The sequence below is a fragment of the Dipodomys merriami genome, unplaced genomic scaffold, assembly GCF_024711535.1.
Source record: "Dipodomys merriami isolate MVZ:Mamm:240054 unplaced genomic scaffold, mDipMer1.0.p SCAF_3, whole genome shotgun sequence".
Taxonomy (NCBI): Eukaryota; Metazoa; Chordata; class Mammalia; order Rodentia; family Heteromyidae; genus Dipodomys; species Dipodomys merriami.
The window spans coordinates 40,070,817-40,086,817 of record NW_027204492.1 but is presented as its reverse complement, the minus strand read 5'-3'; the positions used below and the strand labels follow the sequence as shown (position 1 = coordinate 40,086,817).

At 36.8% G+C, this 16,001-nt stretch overlaps 1 protein-coding gene across 1 annotated transcript in view; it reads left to right on the top strand.

The window, feature by feature from the left end:
• Positions 1–16,001, top strand: part of Il1rapl2 (interleukin 1 receptor accessory protein like 2) — a 1,139,514-nt gene that overhangs the window by 992,500 nt on the left and 131,013 nt on the right. The gene's annotated exons all lie outside the window — the stretch shown is intronic.

Below are 16,001 nucleotides of genomic sequence, written 5' to 3'. Positions count from 1 at the left end.
CGAAATCAGTGTTCTTAGAAGAAAAAAAAACGTGAAAAACATGAAACTAGGAGATTCCAGAAGGTCTTATATACAAACACACATTCAAACTATGCTGGTGAATCTTTCTCAATAATATCACTGTTAATTCATCACCTACATCATAAACTTTCACAAGTTGCTCTTTCTTGCCTAATTCTTGCCCTCTGTCTTCTTCAGAAACTCTTGTTTTATCCAAAGATCACTTATATATAATTATCAAAGGAAATGCTATTCAGTGTAATTTGCAAAGAAATCATCTACATGTATATATATGTATATATATCTATATATATATGTATATATACATATATACATGCATATATTATATAATATATGTACATATACATATATAATATATATGTATAACTTATATATGTATATATACATATATATTATATATATTAAAAAACTGGAGAGAGTAGGGTTGATGATTCTAGCCATGTGTATGTCAGCTCATTCTCCTAATAGCACTGATAGCAGTCCTCTGAAGTCACAGTGATATAATATGAACTCATATTTTGTGCCAGTACTGGGGCTTGAAGTCAGGTCTTGGGCACTCTCCCTTAGCTTTTTTTCTCAAGGCTGGCCCTCTGTCACTTTGGTCACCACTCCACTTCCAGCCTTTTGGTAGTTAATGAGTCATATGAGAGTCTCAAAGACTTTCCTGCCCAGGCTGACTTTGAACTATTATCCTTAGATCTCAGCCTCTGTTTTAGGATCTAGAAATGTTAAATATTACTAAATAGAACCCATTACTTCAAGGTATTCATTGTTCAGGGAGTACAAACGATATGGAATATAGAATAGATTATGTTATAAAGCATGATCAACTACAACAGACACATGTGCAATTACATGCATTGCAAGGGAAAATTAAAAAAAATACTAAGGGCATTCCATGAGAGTACAATGGAAGGAGCAATTTACCTATCATGGCCTACATAAATGTGGTCAGATCTATTATATGCAGGTGATAATAGGCCTGCTAAGATCTCTAGACTGGCTTGTTTCACAACAACTTAAAAATTGTATTTTACCTTGTAACTCATTGCTGAGCCAGTTTTGGTCTGGAACATCTTTTTCTCATAAAAATTTATCATCTTACCTGATTATCCTATCTGTGCTAGGGTTATGGGAGTAAGAGAAGTAGCAGGTCATTTTGTTCCTACCTTACCAGTACCTAAAGTTCAGATAGGTAAGTGAGAAAAAAGCCCACCCCCAAATGCAAATTAAAAAACAAATTTGTTCACTGTGGAGCTGTCTCTAAGTTTACTCACCTGAGGGCCAGTTGAAATACTAAAAAAAAAAATCAACATCATTGTTCTAATACATTTTCATGTCAGTTCTACTTCTAGAAACCGCTTACAGTTGTTGAAAACCATTCAAATGTTCTATATTTCATAACTCAAAAAAGAAAATTGGCTTCAGTTTAGCATAATTGCTCCTAGCACTTGTTAATTAGAATTCATAGGTCATTTCTTTATGAGCACTTTAAATTTTGTTCAAACTAGCTAAAATATACTTAGCTGTTACCGACAGGTGAGTTAATCATGTATTAGTAGAGATAATAGGGAGAGAGTCTTTCAGAGCCCTATACATTTCAGAATAGAATTGACCTGAACTAAGAAAAAAGCAGGGACATAGTAAAATTCTTTAAATCCCTGCCTTTTGTCAGATGAGCTGTTGAACAGGGTGTTTAAAATTTTTGAGGTACATACTCATTTTTTACTTACTGAACTGCCATAAGAAGGCATATTTGGGAAGAAGCTGACAGAAGTGAGAAGTGGAAAGAGCTGCTGAAAAGCATTAATGTGTTGGAAGAAGGTCAACAACCCATTTCGAGCTCATTAAAACCATTATCTGAGTTCAGAGTGGTCCCAGGTGGAACTTATGCTGACATACCTACAACTCCTCTTCTAGCCCAGAGGGATGAAAACAGAGAGCAGTAAATCTGATGTTGCTTTTCAGTCTACCCCTTATTTCTAAAGTAAGAAGGGGGAGTTTCTCACTTGGTTTGGGGAGAAGATTTTAGATATAAATATAGTTGATGCCAAATTGTGCATAAAACATTGGATTTTAAGAAATTTGGCTCCCCAAAAGCCATACAAATAATTGAAACATGCTCCAAGCTAGCTATTTAAACATCAATTGAGATATTATTCTTTTCCCGACCTTAAAAAGTCAGTTCTGCCTACTTGGCCTGACATCTGTCCAACATTGGTATACACCAGAAATACTTAAAGAACTTGTATAGACTGCACCTCCTCTGCTCCCACCAGAGGTTGTAACTTAGTAAAGCTAAGGTGGGCTGAGGGAAATGTAAGGCTAGTGACAAGAAAATGCAGTAATAATTATAGAAACATTAATAACAGAAACTACATTATAATACATGTTAGAAATGCTCTTCATATTAATTTTTTACTGCGACTGAATTTAATAGCAAGCTGATCCTATATTTTCAAAGACTTTCTTTTAAAAAAATTAATTTCATGGCCAAGGTCATGTACAGAGGGGTTACAGTTGCATATATAAGTATACACACACACACACACACACACACACACACACACACACACACACACACACACACACACACACACACACACACACACACACACATATATAAGTGAGTATATTTCTTGTAAAACTTGTTACCCCCTCCCTCATTTCTCCCACTTACCCTCTCCCTCACCCCCCTCCAAGTGGTACAGTTAATTTCCAACATATTGTCTTGTGAATATCACTGTTGCATTTGGTTCACCCTTTGTCCTTTATCTCACTATTTTGTTGTTCCCCTTCCCTAATTCAAATAAACCTATATACAATACCCAGGGTACCATAACCAAATATAATGACAACAGGGGATAAACTATAGGGAAAAAACACAAAAGAAAAAAGAAATTGCATAGTACATTAAAAAAAACAACAACAACAAAGTAAAACCTCTTGTTTTCATATCTTGGAGTTCATTTCACTTAGCATCATCTTATATGGTCATATGTACATAACTATTGAGCTATATGTTCATCTGCTAGGATTATCCTATATGTATACTAAATATTACAAATGAGGGAAACCATGGGATCTGTATTTCTTTGGGTCTGGCTTACTTCACTTAATATGATGTTTTCCAAGTCTTTCCAGTGACTTTCTTTAAGAACTAATAGGACCACTTAGAAACTCCTGTGTCAAGGGCTACAGTATATTTCAGGATTAGAATGCTTGTCTAAAATATATGATTCTCTGGGATCCATTCTCCCACCCACCTAAAAATAATTAAAATTCCCTGATGGGCACCCAATGGCTAACACCTGTAATCCTAACTACTCAGAAGGCTGAGATCTGAGAATCATAGCATGAAACCAGACCAGGCAGGAAAATCTTTGAGACTCCAATTAGACACCAAAAAAGCTCAAAGTGGAGCTGTAGTGTAAGTGATATAGTACTGTCCTTGAGCCTAAACCCAAAAGCTCAGAGACAATACCCAGGGCTTGAATTTAAGCTCTAGGATTGGCACAAATGAAAAACAATCCCAAACCCCCACACTACCAGACAATTCTATGGCCACAATTGGGCCTTATTCATATTTAGTGCTTTATTTTAAAAATAAAACCCTATCATATCATCCATTTTGGCTTATATTTAAAAGTTATTTTTCTTAGGAGAACCATACTTTTATTTAGAACATGGAATTTTTTTTTTTTACCAATTTAAAGAAAGCATTATCAATTTTTTTAACTTTCCATATTTCTAATTTTCTATTACATGTAAAAAGGATAAATATACAGAGAAGTTAATTGAGTAACCTAAGAACAGACAGTAAAACATGGCCTAGAGAAGGTAAGACTTCATCTTTACTGAATTCAAATGCAGTATTTTGTCAGACAGTGCTTCTTCGGGCTGTTAAATGTGCAGGGCTTTCAGAATTGGCATTTGAGACACAGATACTAAAATGTGTCCCTGCTCCATCCTGCCACCTCTTACCCTGTTGTCCTTTGCCCTACAAAAACTCATCTACCTTCAGCCTGAAGTTCCCTTTCCAAACATTAAGAATGTATTTTATTTGAAACCCTTGGACAATCAAAAAATTTGCGTTCTTAATGACATGAAGTTGTACTGATCCCCATTTGAAATTAGATCTATCCCAGAGCCCTGATGAAAACAGTTTTATCACATCATTTTGCAGCTTGGGTATGAATAGGCCCAAAGGTAAATGCTGAGCACACATCCCAGAATCCCATTCACCAATTAAGGAATTAGTTGACTTCACAAAGTCAGCTCACCTCAGCCATTCTACATATGGCAGGTTCAGGAATGGCACTTCAGTTGCTAAAAATCTTGAGTAAAGAATTTCAATGAAAGTTTACTTTCTCCTTTCAGGTGCAATGTCAGCAGATTTCCTTTATTTTGCTGCAGCTGTGTGTCTGGGGATGGAAAGGATGGGATGAAGTAGTGATGGGAAGAACCATTTTTAGATGCTGACTGTATAGTTTGCCTCTTTTGCATGTAGGCTTCCAGCCATCTGTCCTAGGGGATATATTTTGATTGTAGGATACATTGGTCAAATATGGAAGGGCCCAGCTTGCTCACTGTAGCTCAATACAGACATTAGTCCAGAAAACATGGAGGAAATAACTTGCCAATCAATGCATGTGATACCTGTGCATTATTTTTTAATGTTTTTATTGTGAAAATACCATACAAAGGTGTTACAATTACATGAGCAAGGTAATGAGTAAATTTCTTATCAAGTATTGTTGCCTCTTCCTTTGTTTTTCCCCTACCATCCCTGCCCTACCATCTCAACGACTACATTCTCCACCAACTTCCGTGAAAGTTGTAAAGTTCGTTTTTTTACATAGCGTCTTGTACATCTCATTGTTGCAATAGGTCACATGTATCTCTACTTAAACACTTTGTTTTTTCCCTTCCCCTCTCCAAATTATACCAACATCAAATACAGCGGTTATACGGTCGGGGAGGGACATACAAAGCAACAAAAAAATATCACCTGATAAATACGTTAGAAACAAGAGCAAGAAAGAAAAAAACCACTTGTGTCCTCATCTTAGGGTTCATTTCACCTAACATCATCTTATCTGAGCTTTTCTGCTTGTCTCAGACATATACTAGTTATTGCAAATAGGGGAAACCATGGGACCTATGTTTCTTTGGGCCTGGCTTACTTTTTTTCCAAGTCTTTCCATTTCCTAACCAATATTGATGCCTGTGCATTATGAACCAAAGCCTTCCTAATTCTTAAACTGTTCTTTCTACTTCTCCCTTTATACAATTAATGTATGCTAATAAAAAAGGGAAAATGAAATGAGGTAAAATTAATTTTAATAAAAATTTAACTAGCTCAAAAAGCTACTATCTAAAGGACACACAACTTTTTTTTTTTTTTTTTTTTTGTCGGTCGTGGGGCTTGAACTCTGGGCCTGGGCGCTGTCCCTCAGCTCTTCAGCTCAAGGCGAGCGCTCTACCACTTGAGCTACAGCACCACTTCCAGTTTTCTGGTGGTTTATTGGAGATAGGAGTCTCATGGTCTTTCTTGCCCAGGCTGGCTTTGAACCGCGATCCTCAGATCTCAGCCTCCTGAGTAGCTAGGATTACAGGCGTGAGCCATCAGCGCCCGGCAGGACACACAACTTTTATATCTTTGGTCAAGTTAAAATATAACATTTTATAAATTATTGTAAAGCCATGAGTGCTATGTGAATATAAAATGAGCAAATGTTAAAGATTTTGTTTAACTCAATGTTGAGGAAAGTTGTGGGTTGTCAAGGGGAGAATTCAAGAAATAAAAGAATGAATTTATAGATTAGGGATATTGAAATGGATTTGTAATGGATATAAACACACCATCTTCAGCATTAAGAAGTGAGTAGAAGAACATGCACTGAACAGAATATCCATGTATGTGGACAAGACTTATTTTGTACAACTCCAAGTTTTCCGTGAGTTACAGAGCTCTGAATTTATGCAAGGACAGTGAAAGAGAAGAATCAGATAACCTGTAAGGGTGTGAAGTATAGTTTTCCATTCAATTTTTCCCTTCACCTTGTTTGGCCAAATGGCCCAGGATTTGGCAAGAGTAAACAGTGGGAGAGAAGCCATGGGTTGTCTGCTGCCAAGTGTCCTTGATCCTTGCTTGTATGCTTGAAGTGGCCAACATACAAAAATATTTCTTGAAAATTGTTTTAGGATGCCTTTAGCTTGCTGTTGGACATTTGTTCTTGTCTGGTCCAGCAAAGTAGCACTATAATCATATGACAATTTTAATATCATGGCAAGGAAATTAAGATTAGCAACTTCACTGGAAAAGTCAGAGCTTAAAGGTCACATTTTCCCATTCAGTTTCTCCCACCAATTCCCTTTCCCTGAAGTGCTGTTATCACCTACCCTATTAAGCCCTGCCACAGCAGCTTGCTTCGATATGAACTTGCTTTTAATTTTCTTTTTCACATATTTTCTGCTTTCCATCTTTGTATATTTCATTCACAGAGAGTATATGCAAGGAATCTTCTCTCTCTCTCTCTCTCTCTCTCTCTCTCTCTCTCTCTCTCTCTCTCTCTCTCTCTCTCTCTCTCTCTCTCTCTCTCACACACACACACACACACATATGCACACACATTTCACATACCCCTCATAATTAAATCCCTATGTCTACCTTAAACTATGGTATCATATGTTCAATTATTTATACTAAAGAATTGGAGCAGAGAAATGATTAATCCAAAGTGTTAAGTACTTCCCAAATCATGTAGTGTTGCTTGGGAGTATGTGTTTTGTAGGGTTAGTTGAAATGCAGACATATTATAATGAAAAGGTACTAGATAGAATCCCTTAAAGACTCCAAGTATCGCCCTACTTCAGCTGGGTCTATGACCAAGATGAACTCAGGTTACCCTTTAGTCTCACTTCTCAATCTATAAGTAGAAGAGAAAAAAGTAATCTCTATAGTTTCAGTTCTGACAATTTCAGAATATCCTTGGGAGAGGCTAAAGCACTGAGAAGCTGTTCATTTTTCTCGCTGGTACCCTCTACAGCTGCTCCATGATTATTCTGTTGAGTGTAGACCTTTCTCACTTTCAAGTATTCCCTCATCTCTTTATTCAGTGATCCAATGCCCACCATTTATCAGTTACTTACTAGTACAGACACCATTAGGCAGTCTATATGCAGTACCTCAGTTCACATAGCATGCCTCAGAGGTACATGCTAAAATTATCTGCATTTTGTTTGTATATATTTTTATTGTAAAAATACTGTACAGAGGGGTTACAGTTACATGAGTAAGGTAATGAATACATTTCCTGTTAAGCATTGTTACCTTCTCCTTTGTTTTTTTTTCTTACCATCCCTTTCCTCCCCACTTCCCCAACTCCTCCCTCCTCACTGAAGTTGTAAAGTTTGTTTTCAACATAGTGTCCCTTTGCATGTCATTGTTACAATGGGTCATCCTGTAACCTTATTTCAGCATTTTGTTATTTCCCTTCCCCTCTCCAAATTATAAAAATGTATATACAAGATTCAGGGCAGAAGAATCAAATACAGTGAAACCAGGGGTTATACCATGGGAGAAGAACATACAAAAGGAATAAAAAAATCACATGGTACATTATAAGTACATTCAAAACAACAGTAAGAAAGATAAAATCAATTGTGTCTCTATCTTTGGGTTCATTTTGCTTAGCATCATCTTATATGGTCATATGTACATAGCTTTTGTAGCTGCATTTTATACAATAGAAATAAGACTTCAATATGACAAAATACTTGAGGACACACAACCAACAGTTGATATATAAAACAAACCTGTCTGGCTTGGATTTTAAAGCTCTTCCCCCTCCCCCCCTCCCGCCTGCAACTCAGACATGTTCGTCAGAGTTGTGAAAACTTTAAAAGGCACAACGGAAAACAAAATGTTGTGCAAGATTTGACTGCTGCCCTGAAAGATCTTCACCAAAGTGGAGAACTGATTATTCAATTGAGTTTCAGGGGAAAAAACCCTAAACCTCACTAGAAAGTAAGCATTAAGAGACTTGAAAGTCAATAAATTGAAAGGTAAAATTGAGGGTAATAAATCACCCAAGAAAGAAAATAGATACTATGGACGAAGCAACTTATGAGTTTATTTATTCACTTCAGTTCAAGTCAAAGGTCCCAGTTCTGCCATAAATTGCTGTGTGAATTTGGACAAATCCTATTTCCTCTCCAAGTCATAGTTTTCTCATTTCTTATGTGTTGAGGATAACTAAATGATTTCTTATTTTTTACCAGATATTCTATGATTATATAATAATTGGAGGCTCTTTTGCCTATAAAATCTGAATTTTAAGAATTGAGACTAAAAGAAGGATTTTACTAAAGGATCAAATCCAATGATCCAAATACTAGGTAAAATAATTTAAAGGAAATGTGTATCTCTGGAAAAACAGCCATGGAACTTGCATAGCCATTTATTTTTAACTAATTAATTAATTTTTCTGTTAGTCCTGGGCTTAAACTCAGGGTATTGAGCACTGTTTGCTTTTTCACTCAAGGCTAGCTCTCTACCACTTTGAACCACAGCTCTACTGCTGGTTTTCTGGTGAGTAACTGGAGATAAGAGCCCTATAGATTTTCTTGCCTGGTCTGGCTTCAAATCACAATCCTCAGATCTCAGCCTCCTGAGTAGCTAAGATTACAGGTGTGAGCTGCTAATGCCCAGATTTTGGGAGGGGGGGCACTGGTCTAGCACTTGAACTCAGGGCCTAGACACTGTCTCTGAGCTTATTGTGCTCAAAGCTAGCACTCTACCACTTGAGCCACAGTTCCACTTCTTAATACAGCTCTTTCTGTACAGGAAAAAAATGATGAGAGGGTAACACATACCATAAACACTCTTTGAAATGTAAACACCTCATCTTTTAAAGTAGAATACATTTGTGTTTGAGGGAAACTGTTCAGGTAAGTAGGAGATGGTCCAAAAGCAAAGATAGATTTAGTCAGTGCTTGTGGTGCATCTGGTTGAAATGAATAGCCCAGCCCAAGGTTTAAACTTGAATAGCCCTAATTGCCAAGAGTTCAGATTAGGCATATTCAATATTTATAATTACTTCAAACATCTATCATTCTGTCTGCGTAATCTTCACAACAAATGGAGAGGGATAGTGAGGGCATGCTGCCCTGACACAGACTCTAATTTCCTGGGAAAACAGCCTCTCCTTCCTCTAGCATCCGGAATCTAGTTTCAGGAATGAATAAACAAAACCTGACCAGCTTCTGCAAGGGACACTATAGTAGTTCAGGCCCCCTCTGACTGAAAATACAGCCTCCCTATAATAGGCAAGATGGCTCAAGGCCTTATAGAGTAAAAAAAATCACTATTCACACTCAATTCAAGGTTGTATGTTTCAGTCCTTTAATGTTATCATAGCAGAGAAAGGAATTAAAGCATGACAAAACCCTTATCCCTTTTCCTTCTTCCTAGCTAATCCACCTGTGGACCCTGGCTTTTGGCTTAAAGAGTTGAGCTGTTTTAGGATCAACATAGATATTAACTAAGAGAGGAGAAAGACCAAGGTTTTGGTCCCCAAAGTGTTCTTACACATCCCTATCCGATGCTACCTTGTCCCCTTTGCACTTTTTTATTGCCCTTCCTTATTCTTCTCCCTTTTTCCTTTCCTATCTGAGCCTTGAGCCTGTCTGAACTCACTGTCTTAACTTGATGACAATTACACAGAACTAAAGATGTTATTAACCCCTGACACTTAAGTTGTTCACGTGTGGTCTTTATAAATTCTCTGAGATTAAAAGCCCTGCTTTCACTTTTGCATTCTCCACTGAACTTAGGGATTGGTATTGCATAAATGGTCAATAAGCCTTTTATTTCAGTGCAATGAAGCAATCACTTTGGGAACCTACGTTTCTTCAAATGAAACACTTAGACTTAAAACCACTGACAGAATTTTAACATGAGAACTCAGAAACTTGGCATTCTTGAGACACTATAGACTTTTTTTGTGATGTAACTGGGCTTGAATTTAGGGCCTGGGCACTGTCGCTTAGCTTTTCTTGCCTATGGTTGGCTTCAAGCTGTGATCCTTGATTAGCTAGGATTATAGTGTCTGGTGATACCATAGATTTTTAATGTTCCTATTCTGTTGATATTGAATAATACTTGTTAAAAAGCCTCAAAGGAAAAGTCATATTTGTTATTCTTTATTGAAAGTAGTAGAGCAAGGAATCAGAGAAACCATTTTATAACAATTCTTGGCACTAATTCCTCTTTTGTTGTGCCCCCAAATCAGACATCTCACTTTTAGGAAATATTTTCACATTTTTTATTGTGAAAATACTGTACAGAGGGGTTACAATTTCATGGACAAGATGAGTACATTTCTTATCAAGCATTGTAGCCTCCTCCTTTGTTTCCCCTTCCCATCCCTTCCCATCCTCCTCCCCCTCGCCCTTATCCAATCCTCCTCCGCACTCCCACCAAAGTTGTAAAGTTCGTTTTTCCACATAACGACTTGTACATCTCATTGTTGCAATGGGTCCACCTGTATCCTTATTTAAACAATTTGTTTTTTCCCTTCCCCTCCACAAATTATACCTTTGTTGCTTTGTATGTCCCTCCCCCATGGTAATATTTTCACATTTTAAGCAAGACATTAGCTCAGTTTTATTTCTGCTGGACAGGACAAAAGTTTGGAGCCAGGGGTTATTCTATCCTTCAATTACAACGTGCCTTCACTAAGGCCATATCATATATCTTGTACAAAACTTGTCGCTATTGAGGAAGGCCTTCCAAGTATAAATGGATAACTTTCTTAATTAGGAAAGCCACAGTTCCAGACTGATCTAAACACCTTGCTGTTCTTACTGAGGGGAGTTTCAACCACATCTTTGTTGTACAAGTTTTACACATAAACCAGTTTCTCTTCCTCACTGCACTGAGGAAAGGAATTTGAAACAAAACTTTCTCTTAGTGCTCACACATAAAGGTGTACCGTTCACACATTCATTCACCCTATTCTTCTCCCTGTCAAGGAAAGTCCCTGACTCATTCTTCATAGAGAAAAAATAGGAGGTTATAGGGCCAAACAGGATCATACATCAAGTGAATTCAGCCTTGAGATATTCTTTCTCCACTCCCATTTTTATTATTTTGTTCCTTGTTAGACATTTTGTTAATGTCATACAGGCATTTACACCAAAAAACCATATAGATAAAGATTACAATGAAGAACTAGTTGGGCTCTTTATGATATGCTATGTGCCTGTTTAGAATAAGCACATTCACAAGTTCGTAATTCCTTACTTAAGATGTTTTTGGGAAATTTTTCACTGCTTTATTGCTCCTAAGGAAAATAGGATAAACCCAGAATGGTATTTAGTTACCCTCACAGTTAAGCTTGTCTAATTACATGCTAATTCCCCCAATGTTTATTGATCTTAAGAGAAAATGAACAGGAGAACAACTGTCATATCCTCAAATTTTGGAAATAAAAGATCAAAACTAATAGTTTCATTACTGGGCCTTAAAACACTCTGACAGCATGCTTTTGTCCCTACCAAAACCAATTGCATGCAGGTGATATGGACACAAGAGTCACTGGTAACCTTATCCCTTTGCAGTTCCCACTACCACCTCTACCTACTGACTAATGTTTATGATCTAGCCATTAAAATTACATATTTATGCTTAATTTATGATACCTGTTTAAAATATAATTCATAGAGATAAATGCATATTCACTGATATACCTGTTGAAAATCTCTAAGGTGTCTTGAACAAATTTAGCCTAAACTACAAGTGAGTATAGGAGCAAACCTTAGGTGCCTAGGTCCTAGGTAAGGTCACAGAAAGGATCACATAGAGGAGTAACTGGCAATTATATGGACACATGAAAAATTCCTTTGTTTATGATCCTGCCTCAATTTTATTTTAATGATGTCACTAGTGGGGCTAGTTTTTACTCTCTTGAGTTCTACTGCTGAAGTCGGTTTGTGAAACCAAGTAAATGAATAGTTGACTTATTTTCCATGTTTGAAAAGAGAAATATAAGTGATAGTATCTGAAAGGAGTTAAAAAAAAAAACAGAAGGCAAGATTTGCTGTCCTAATCTGCCCCATCATTTCTCCCATTAACACTGAGATTAAGCTCCCTGCCCACTTATCTAAGCTAAGCACTTAATGTGAGAAACTAAGAAAAGAAATATCCAGAATCTACTTTAAGTTAGAAGAAAATATAATGAAAAGTCTTATATTATTTCACTAGTCAATACTTCTTCCTTTAGAACTAAGCAAAGAAAGAAAATTGTCAAAAGGGTTAATCAAAAGACAAGATTCAGTTTACTTAAATTCAAATTGAGCCCCTGCATAGTAATATAAAGAGAAAAAGTTTTGTCTTCATATTCTAATAGGAGGGGTTAATGACAGGTGTCAGCTCATGTAGAAAAGCATAAGAAAACTTTGAGCTCGAGCCAGGTGCCGGTGGCTCATGCCTGTAATCATAGCTACTCAGGAGGCTGAGATCTGAGGATCGTGGTTCAAAGCCAGCCCGGGTAGGAAAGTCCGTGAAACTCTTATCTCCAATAAACCACCAGAAAACCCGAAGTGGCGCTGTAGCTCAAATGGTAGAGCACTAGCCTTGAGCTGAAGAGCTGAGGGACAGCACTCATGCCCAGAGTTCAAGCACCATGACCAACAAAAAAGAAAAAAAAAAGAAAACTTTGAGTTAGAAAATTTCAATGCTTGATAAGGAATGTACTCATTATCTTGCCCATGTAATTGTAACCCCTCTGTATAGTATTTTCACAATAAAAACAAATAAAAATTTAAAAAATAAAGTAAAAAGAGGGAAAAACTATTATATTAGTAGTAGGAATAGTAGCATTATTAATAATAATATTTCTAGCACCTATTAAGGTTTATTATATATCAGATGGTACAAAAGTCACTTTTGTAAGAGTTTTCTTATTTAATCGAACTCTTTTCAGTTAGAGATTATGATTGTTCTATTGTTGTGAATAGTTTAAACTCAGACCAGGTAGGAACTATATTTGTTACTGATCATTTTTAGAGTACTAATGTAATGATAGTTTTTAAATTTATTTTTATTTATTTATTTATTTTGTCGGTCATGGGCTTGAACTCTGGGCCTGGGCACTGTCCCTCAGATCTTCAGCTCAAGGCAAGTGCTCTACCACTTGAGCCACAATGCAACTTCTGGTTTTCTGGTGGTTTATTGGAGATAAGAGTCTCATGGACTTTCCTGCCTGAGCTAGCTTTGAACCTCCATCCTCAGATCTCAGCCTCCTGAGTAGCTAGAATTACAAGCATGAGCCACCAGTGTCCACTGTAATGATAGGTTTATGCACAGAAAAAAAGTTACTACTAAATGTTATTTGATCCAAGAAAAAAAACTTTTTACCATGGTTTCCCTTATTTGCAATAACTAGTATATGTCTGAGTCAAGCAGAAAAGGTCACATAAGTTGATGTTAGGGGAATAAACCCCAAGATAAGTATTCAAATGTTTTTTTGTTTTTTTTTCCTTTCATGCAATTGTTTCTAACATCTTTATAAAATGATTTTTATGTTGCTTTGTATGTCCCTCCCCCACAGTATAACCCATGTTTTCATTGTATTTGAAGTTGGTATAATTTGTGGAGGGGAAGGGCAAAAACAAACCATTTAAATAGGGATACAGGTGGACCCATTGCAATGAGATGTACAAGTCGTTATGTTGAAAAATGAACTTTACAACTTTGGTGTGGGGGGGTAGGGGGGTAGGGGGACAGAGATGGGAAGGGATAGGAAGGGGAAACAAAGGAGGAGGCAACAATGCTTGATAAGAAATGTACTCATTATCTTGCCCATGTAATTGTAATCCCTCTGTATGGTATTTTCACAATAAAAAAAAGAAACTAAAGCTAAAAGATTCAGTAACCTTTCCATGGCCACACAGCTAAAAGGTGTTAGAACTACAAGTCTCCCAGAGCCTATGCTGACAAGGAATATTTCACAAAAAAGATAGAATTTAAGATGGCCTTTGAAGGATGGATTGCATTTTTATAGGGAAGAAGGACCAACACTGACAAAACCGGAGAAGCTTTCAAGCATAGGTGGCCGGTTATAGGATGGAAAATACTAGATTCATTGAAACAAAGTAAAATTTGTAATGCTGGTGACATAAAGGACCAGTCAGGTATAAGCATGTGTAGAAGGAAACATGAGTATGACTATGAACATGTAATATCTTCACTCCTGAATCGCAGACCCTTTTCCCCAGCCTCACTGCCAAAGAAAGAATATAGACCCAAGAACTGAGTCATAAGACATGTCACACTGCTGGAGTAGAAAGATTGAGAGCTTCCAGCTATGTGATGGAAATAAAACAGTTATAATGATCTAGTGTCAGAAGATAGTATTCAGTCTTTAGAGTTAAATGCTATGAAAAGTTAAAGAGAATCAGGACAGAGTAAGTTACATTGCTACCAATTGACTACTTCCTATGTAACTGTGTACTGTGCTAATCACTGTATGGGAATTTTCACATTATGTTCAGAATCTCTTGTAAGATAGATTATCATTTTTCCCATTTTGAAGATAAGGGAACTGAGTTGAGTTTCAAAAATTTGATCAAGTCCTCATAGCTAGTTAAAAGGCATAGCTTGGGCTTAAAATCTGTTAGCCCAAGAGCCTTTGTTCTTAATCTCTAAAATCTATTTCCATTAAATTTATTGATGAGGAGGTCACCCTCAAGAGGGGAGTTTCAGCAGAGTACTCCATGTAGGAGTCAGATAACAAAGATTGATGGGAAAGGACAGATGTAAGAATAATTGTGACATGAGTGGGTGGCAAGAGAGTGATGGTTCTAGGTATCAACTTATTCTGTCTACAATTTAGAAGGATTGGCAAGAAAAGCAAACAGTGAGAATGGATAGCCTGAAGGATAGAAGAATCAGAGAAGTTCCTTTTAGGATAAAACTGAACCTGTTGTTAGAGCTGGTTGAATGGGAGAAAGACATAATTTATGGAATAGGAATGAGACAGAGAAAGGAAGAGTAACATTAAGAGGACAAGGGGAAAGGTTCAATTTAGAAAGAAGAAAGCCATTTATTTTTGTATCCTCTTCTTTCCTTGATCCCATCAAATGGTGATATTGTTGCTTTATCTTATACAATGAGGGTGTTATTGGCTAAGAATAACTACCTATTATGATTCGTATATATTGCATAAGCCTTTATTCAGAGAAATATAATTAAATGTGAGATGACTACTAGACACTAAATTTAACTAAAAGGGAATTATAAATAATGATAAAATGGAAGGTGCCAGGATATTAGATGGACAATATATTATCTTTCTCTGGTATTTGAATTTTCATAGACATGTTAGAAACAGAGAAGAACTTTAGACCCTCCCCAGGTGCCCCTCAGATGCAGGCCAATGTTAATATGAAATCAACAATTCTTCAGAACTTACTGAAAGTCAGCTTTGGGTCACATTGTATGCTATGTATTAGAGATGTGTAGATAAAAGACAATGTTTACATCTCCAAAGACCTCAAAGCTCAATAGAGGAGGCAGAGAAATCAACACTGTATCATGCAGCATGATAAAAGCTCTGTGACAGAGGTTTTAAAAAAGTGAAATAAGAATTCACTGGGTACGAAAGCAGGGACGGGCAGGTGGTAGTGCATGGAAGGTTTCCCAAAGAAGGTGATATTTGAGATGAGTATTGACCCTGTACTATTGCTTTATAGGGACCTGCACGAGAGGCCCAGTATTTCCCCTTAAGGTGTTACATTACAGGCAACAGCTGCAACTCAATAGCAAGACTTCATGCACAAGATTTTACATCAAGGTTGCTGAATTGAAAGGGGAAAGGGAAAAGAATTATAATGGCTCCAAGACTAACCTCTGGGCTATTGAGTCACAAGAAAAGATAAGGATTATTGGTGGCAAATCGTAATCTAAATGA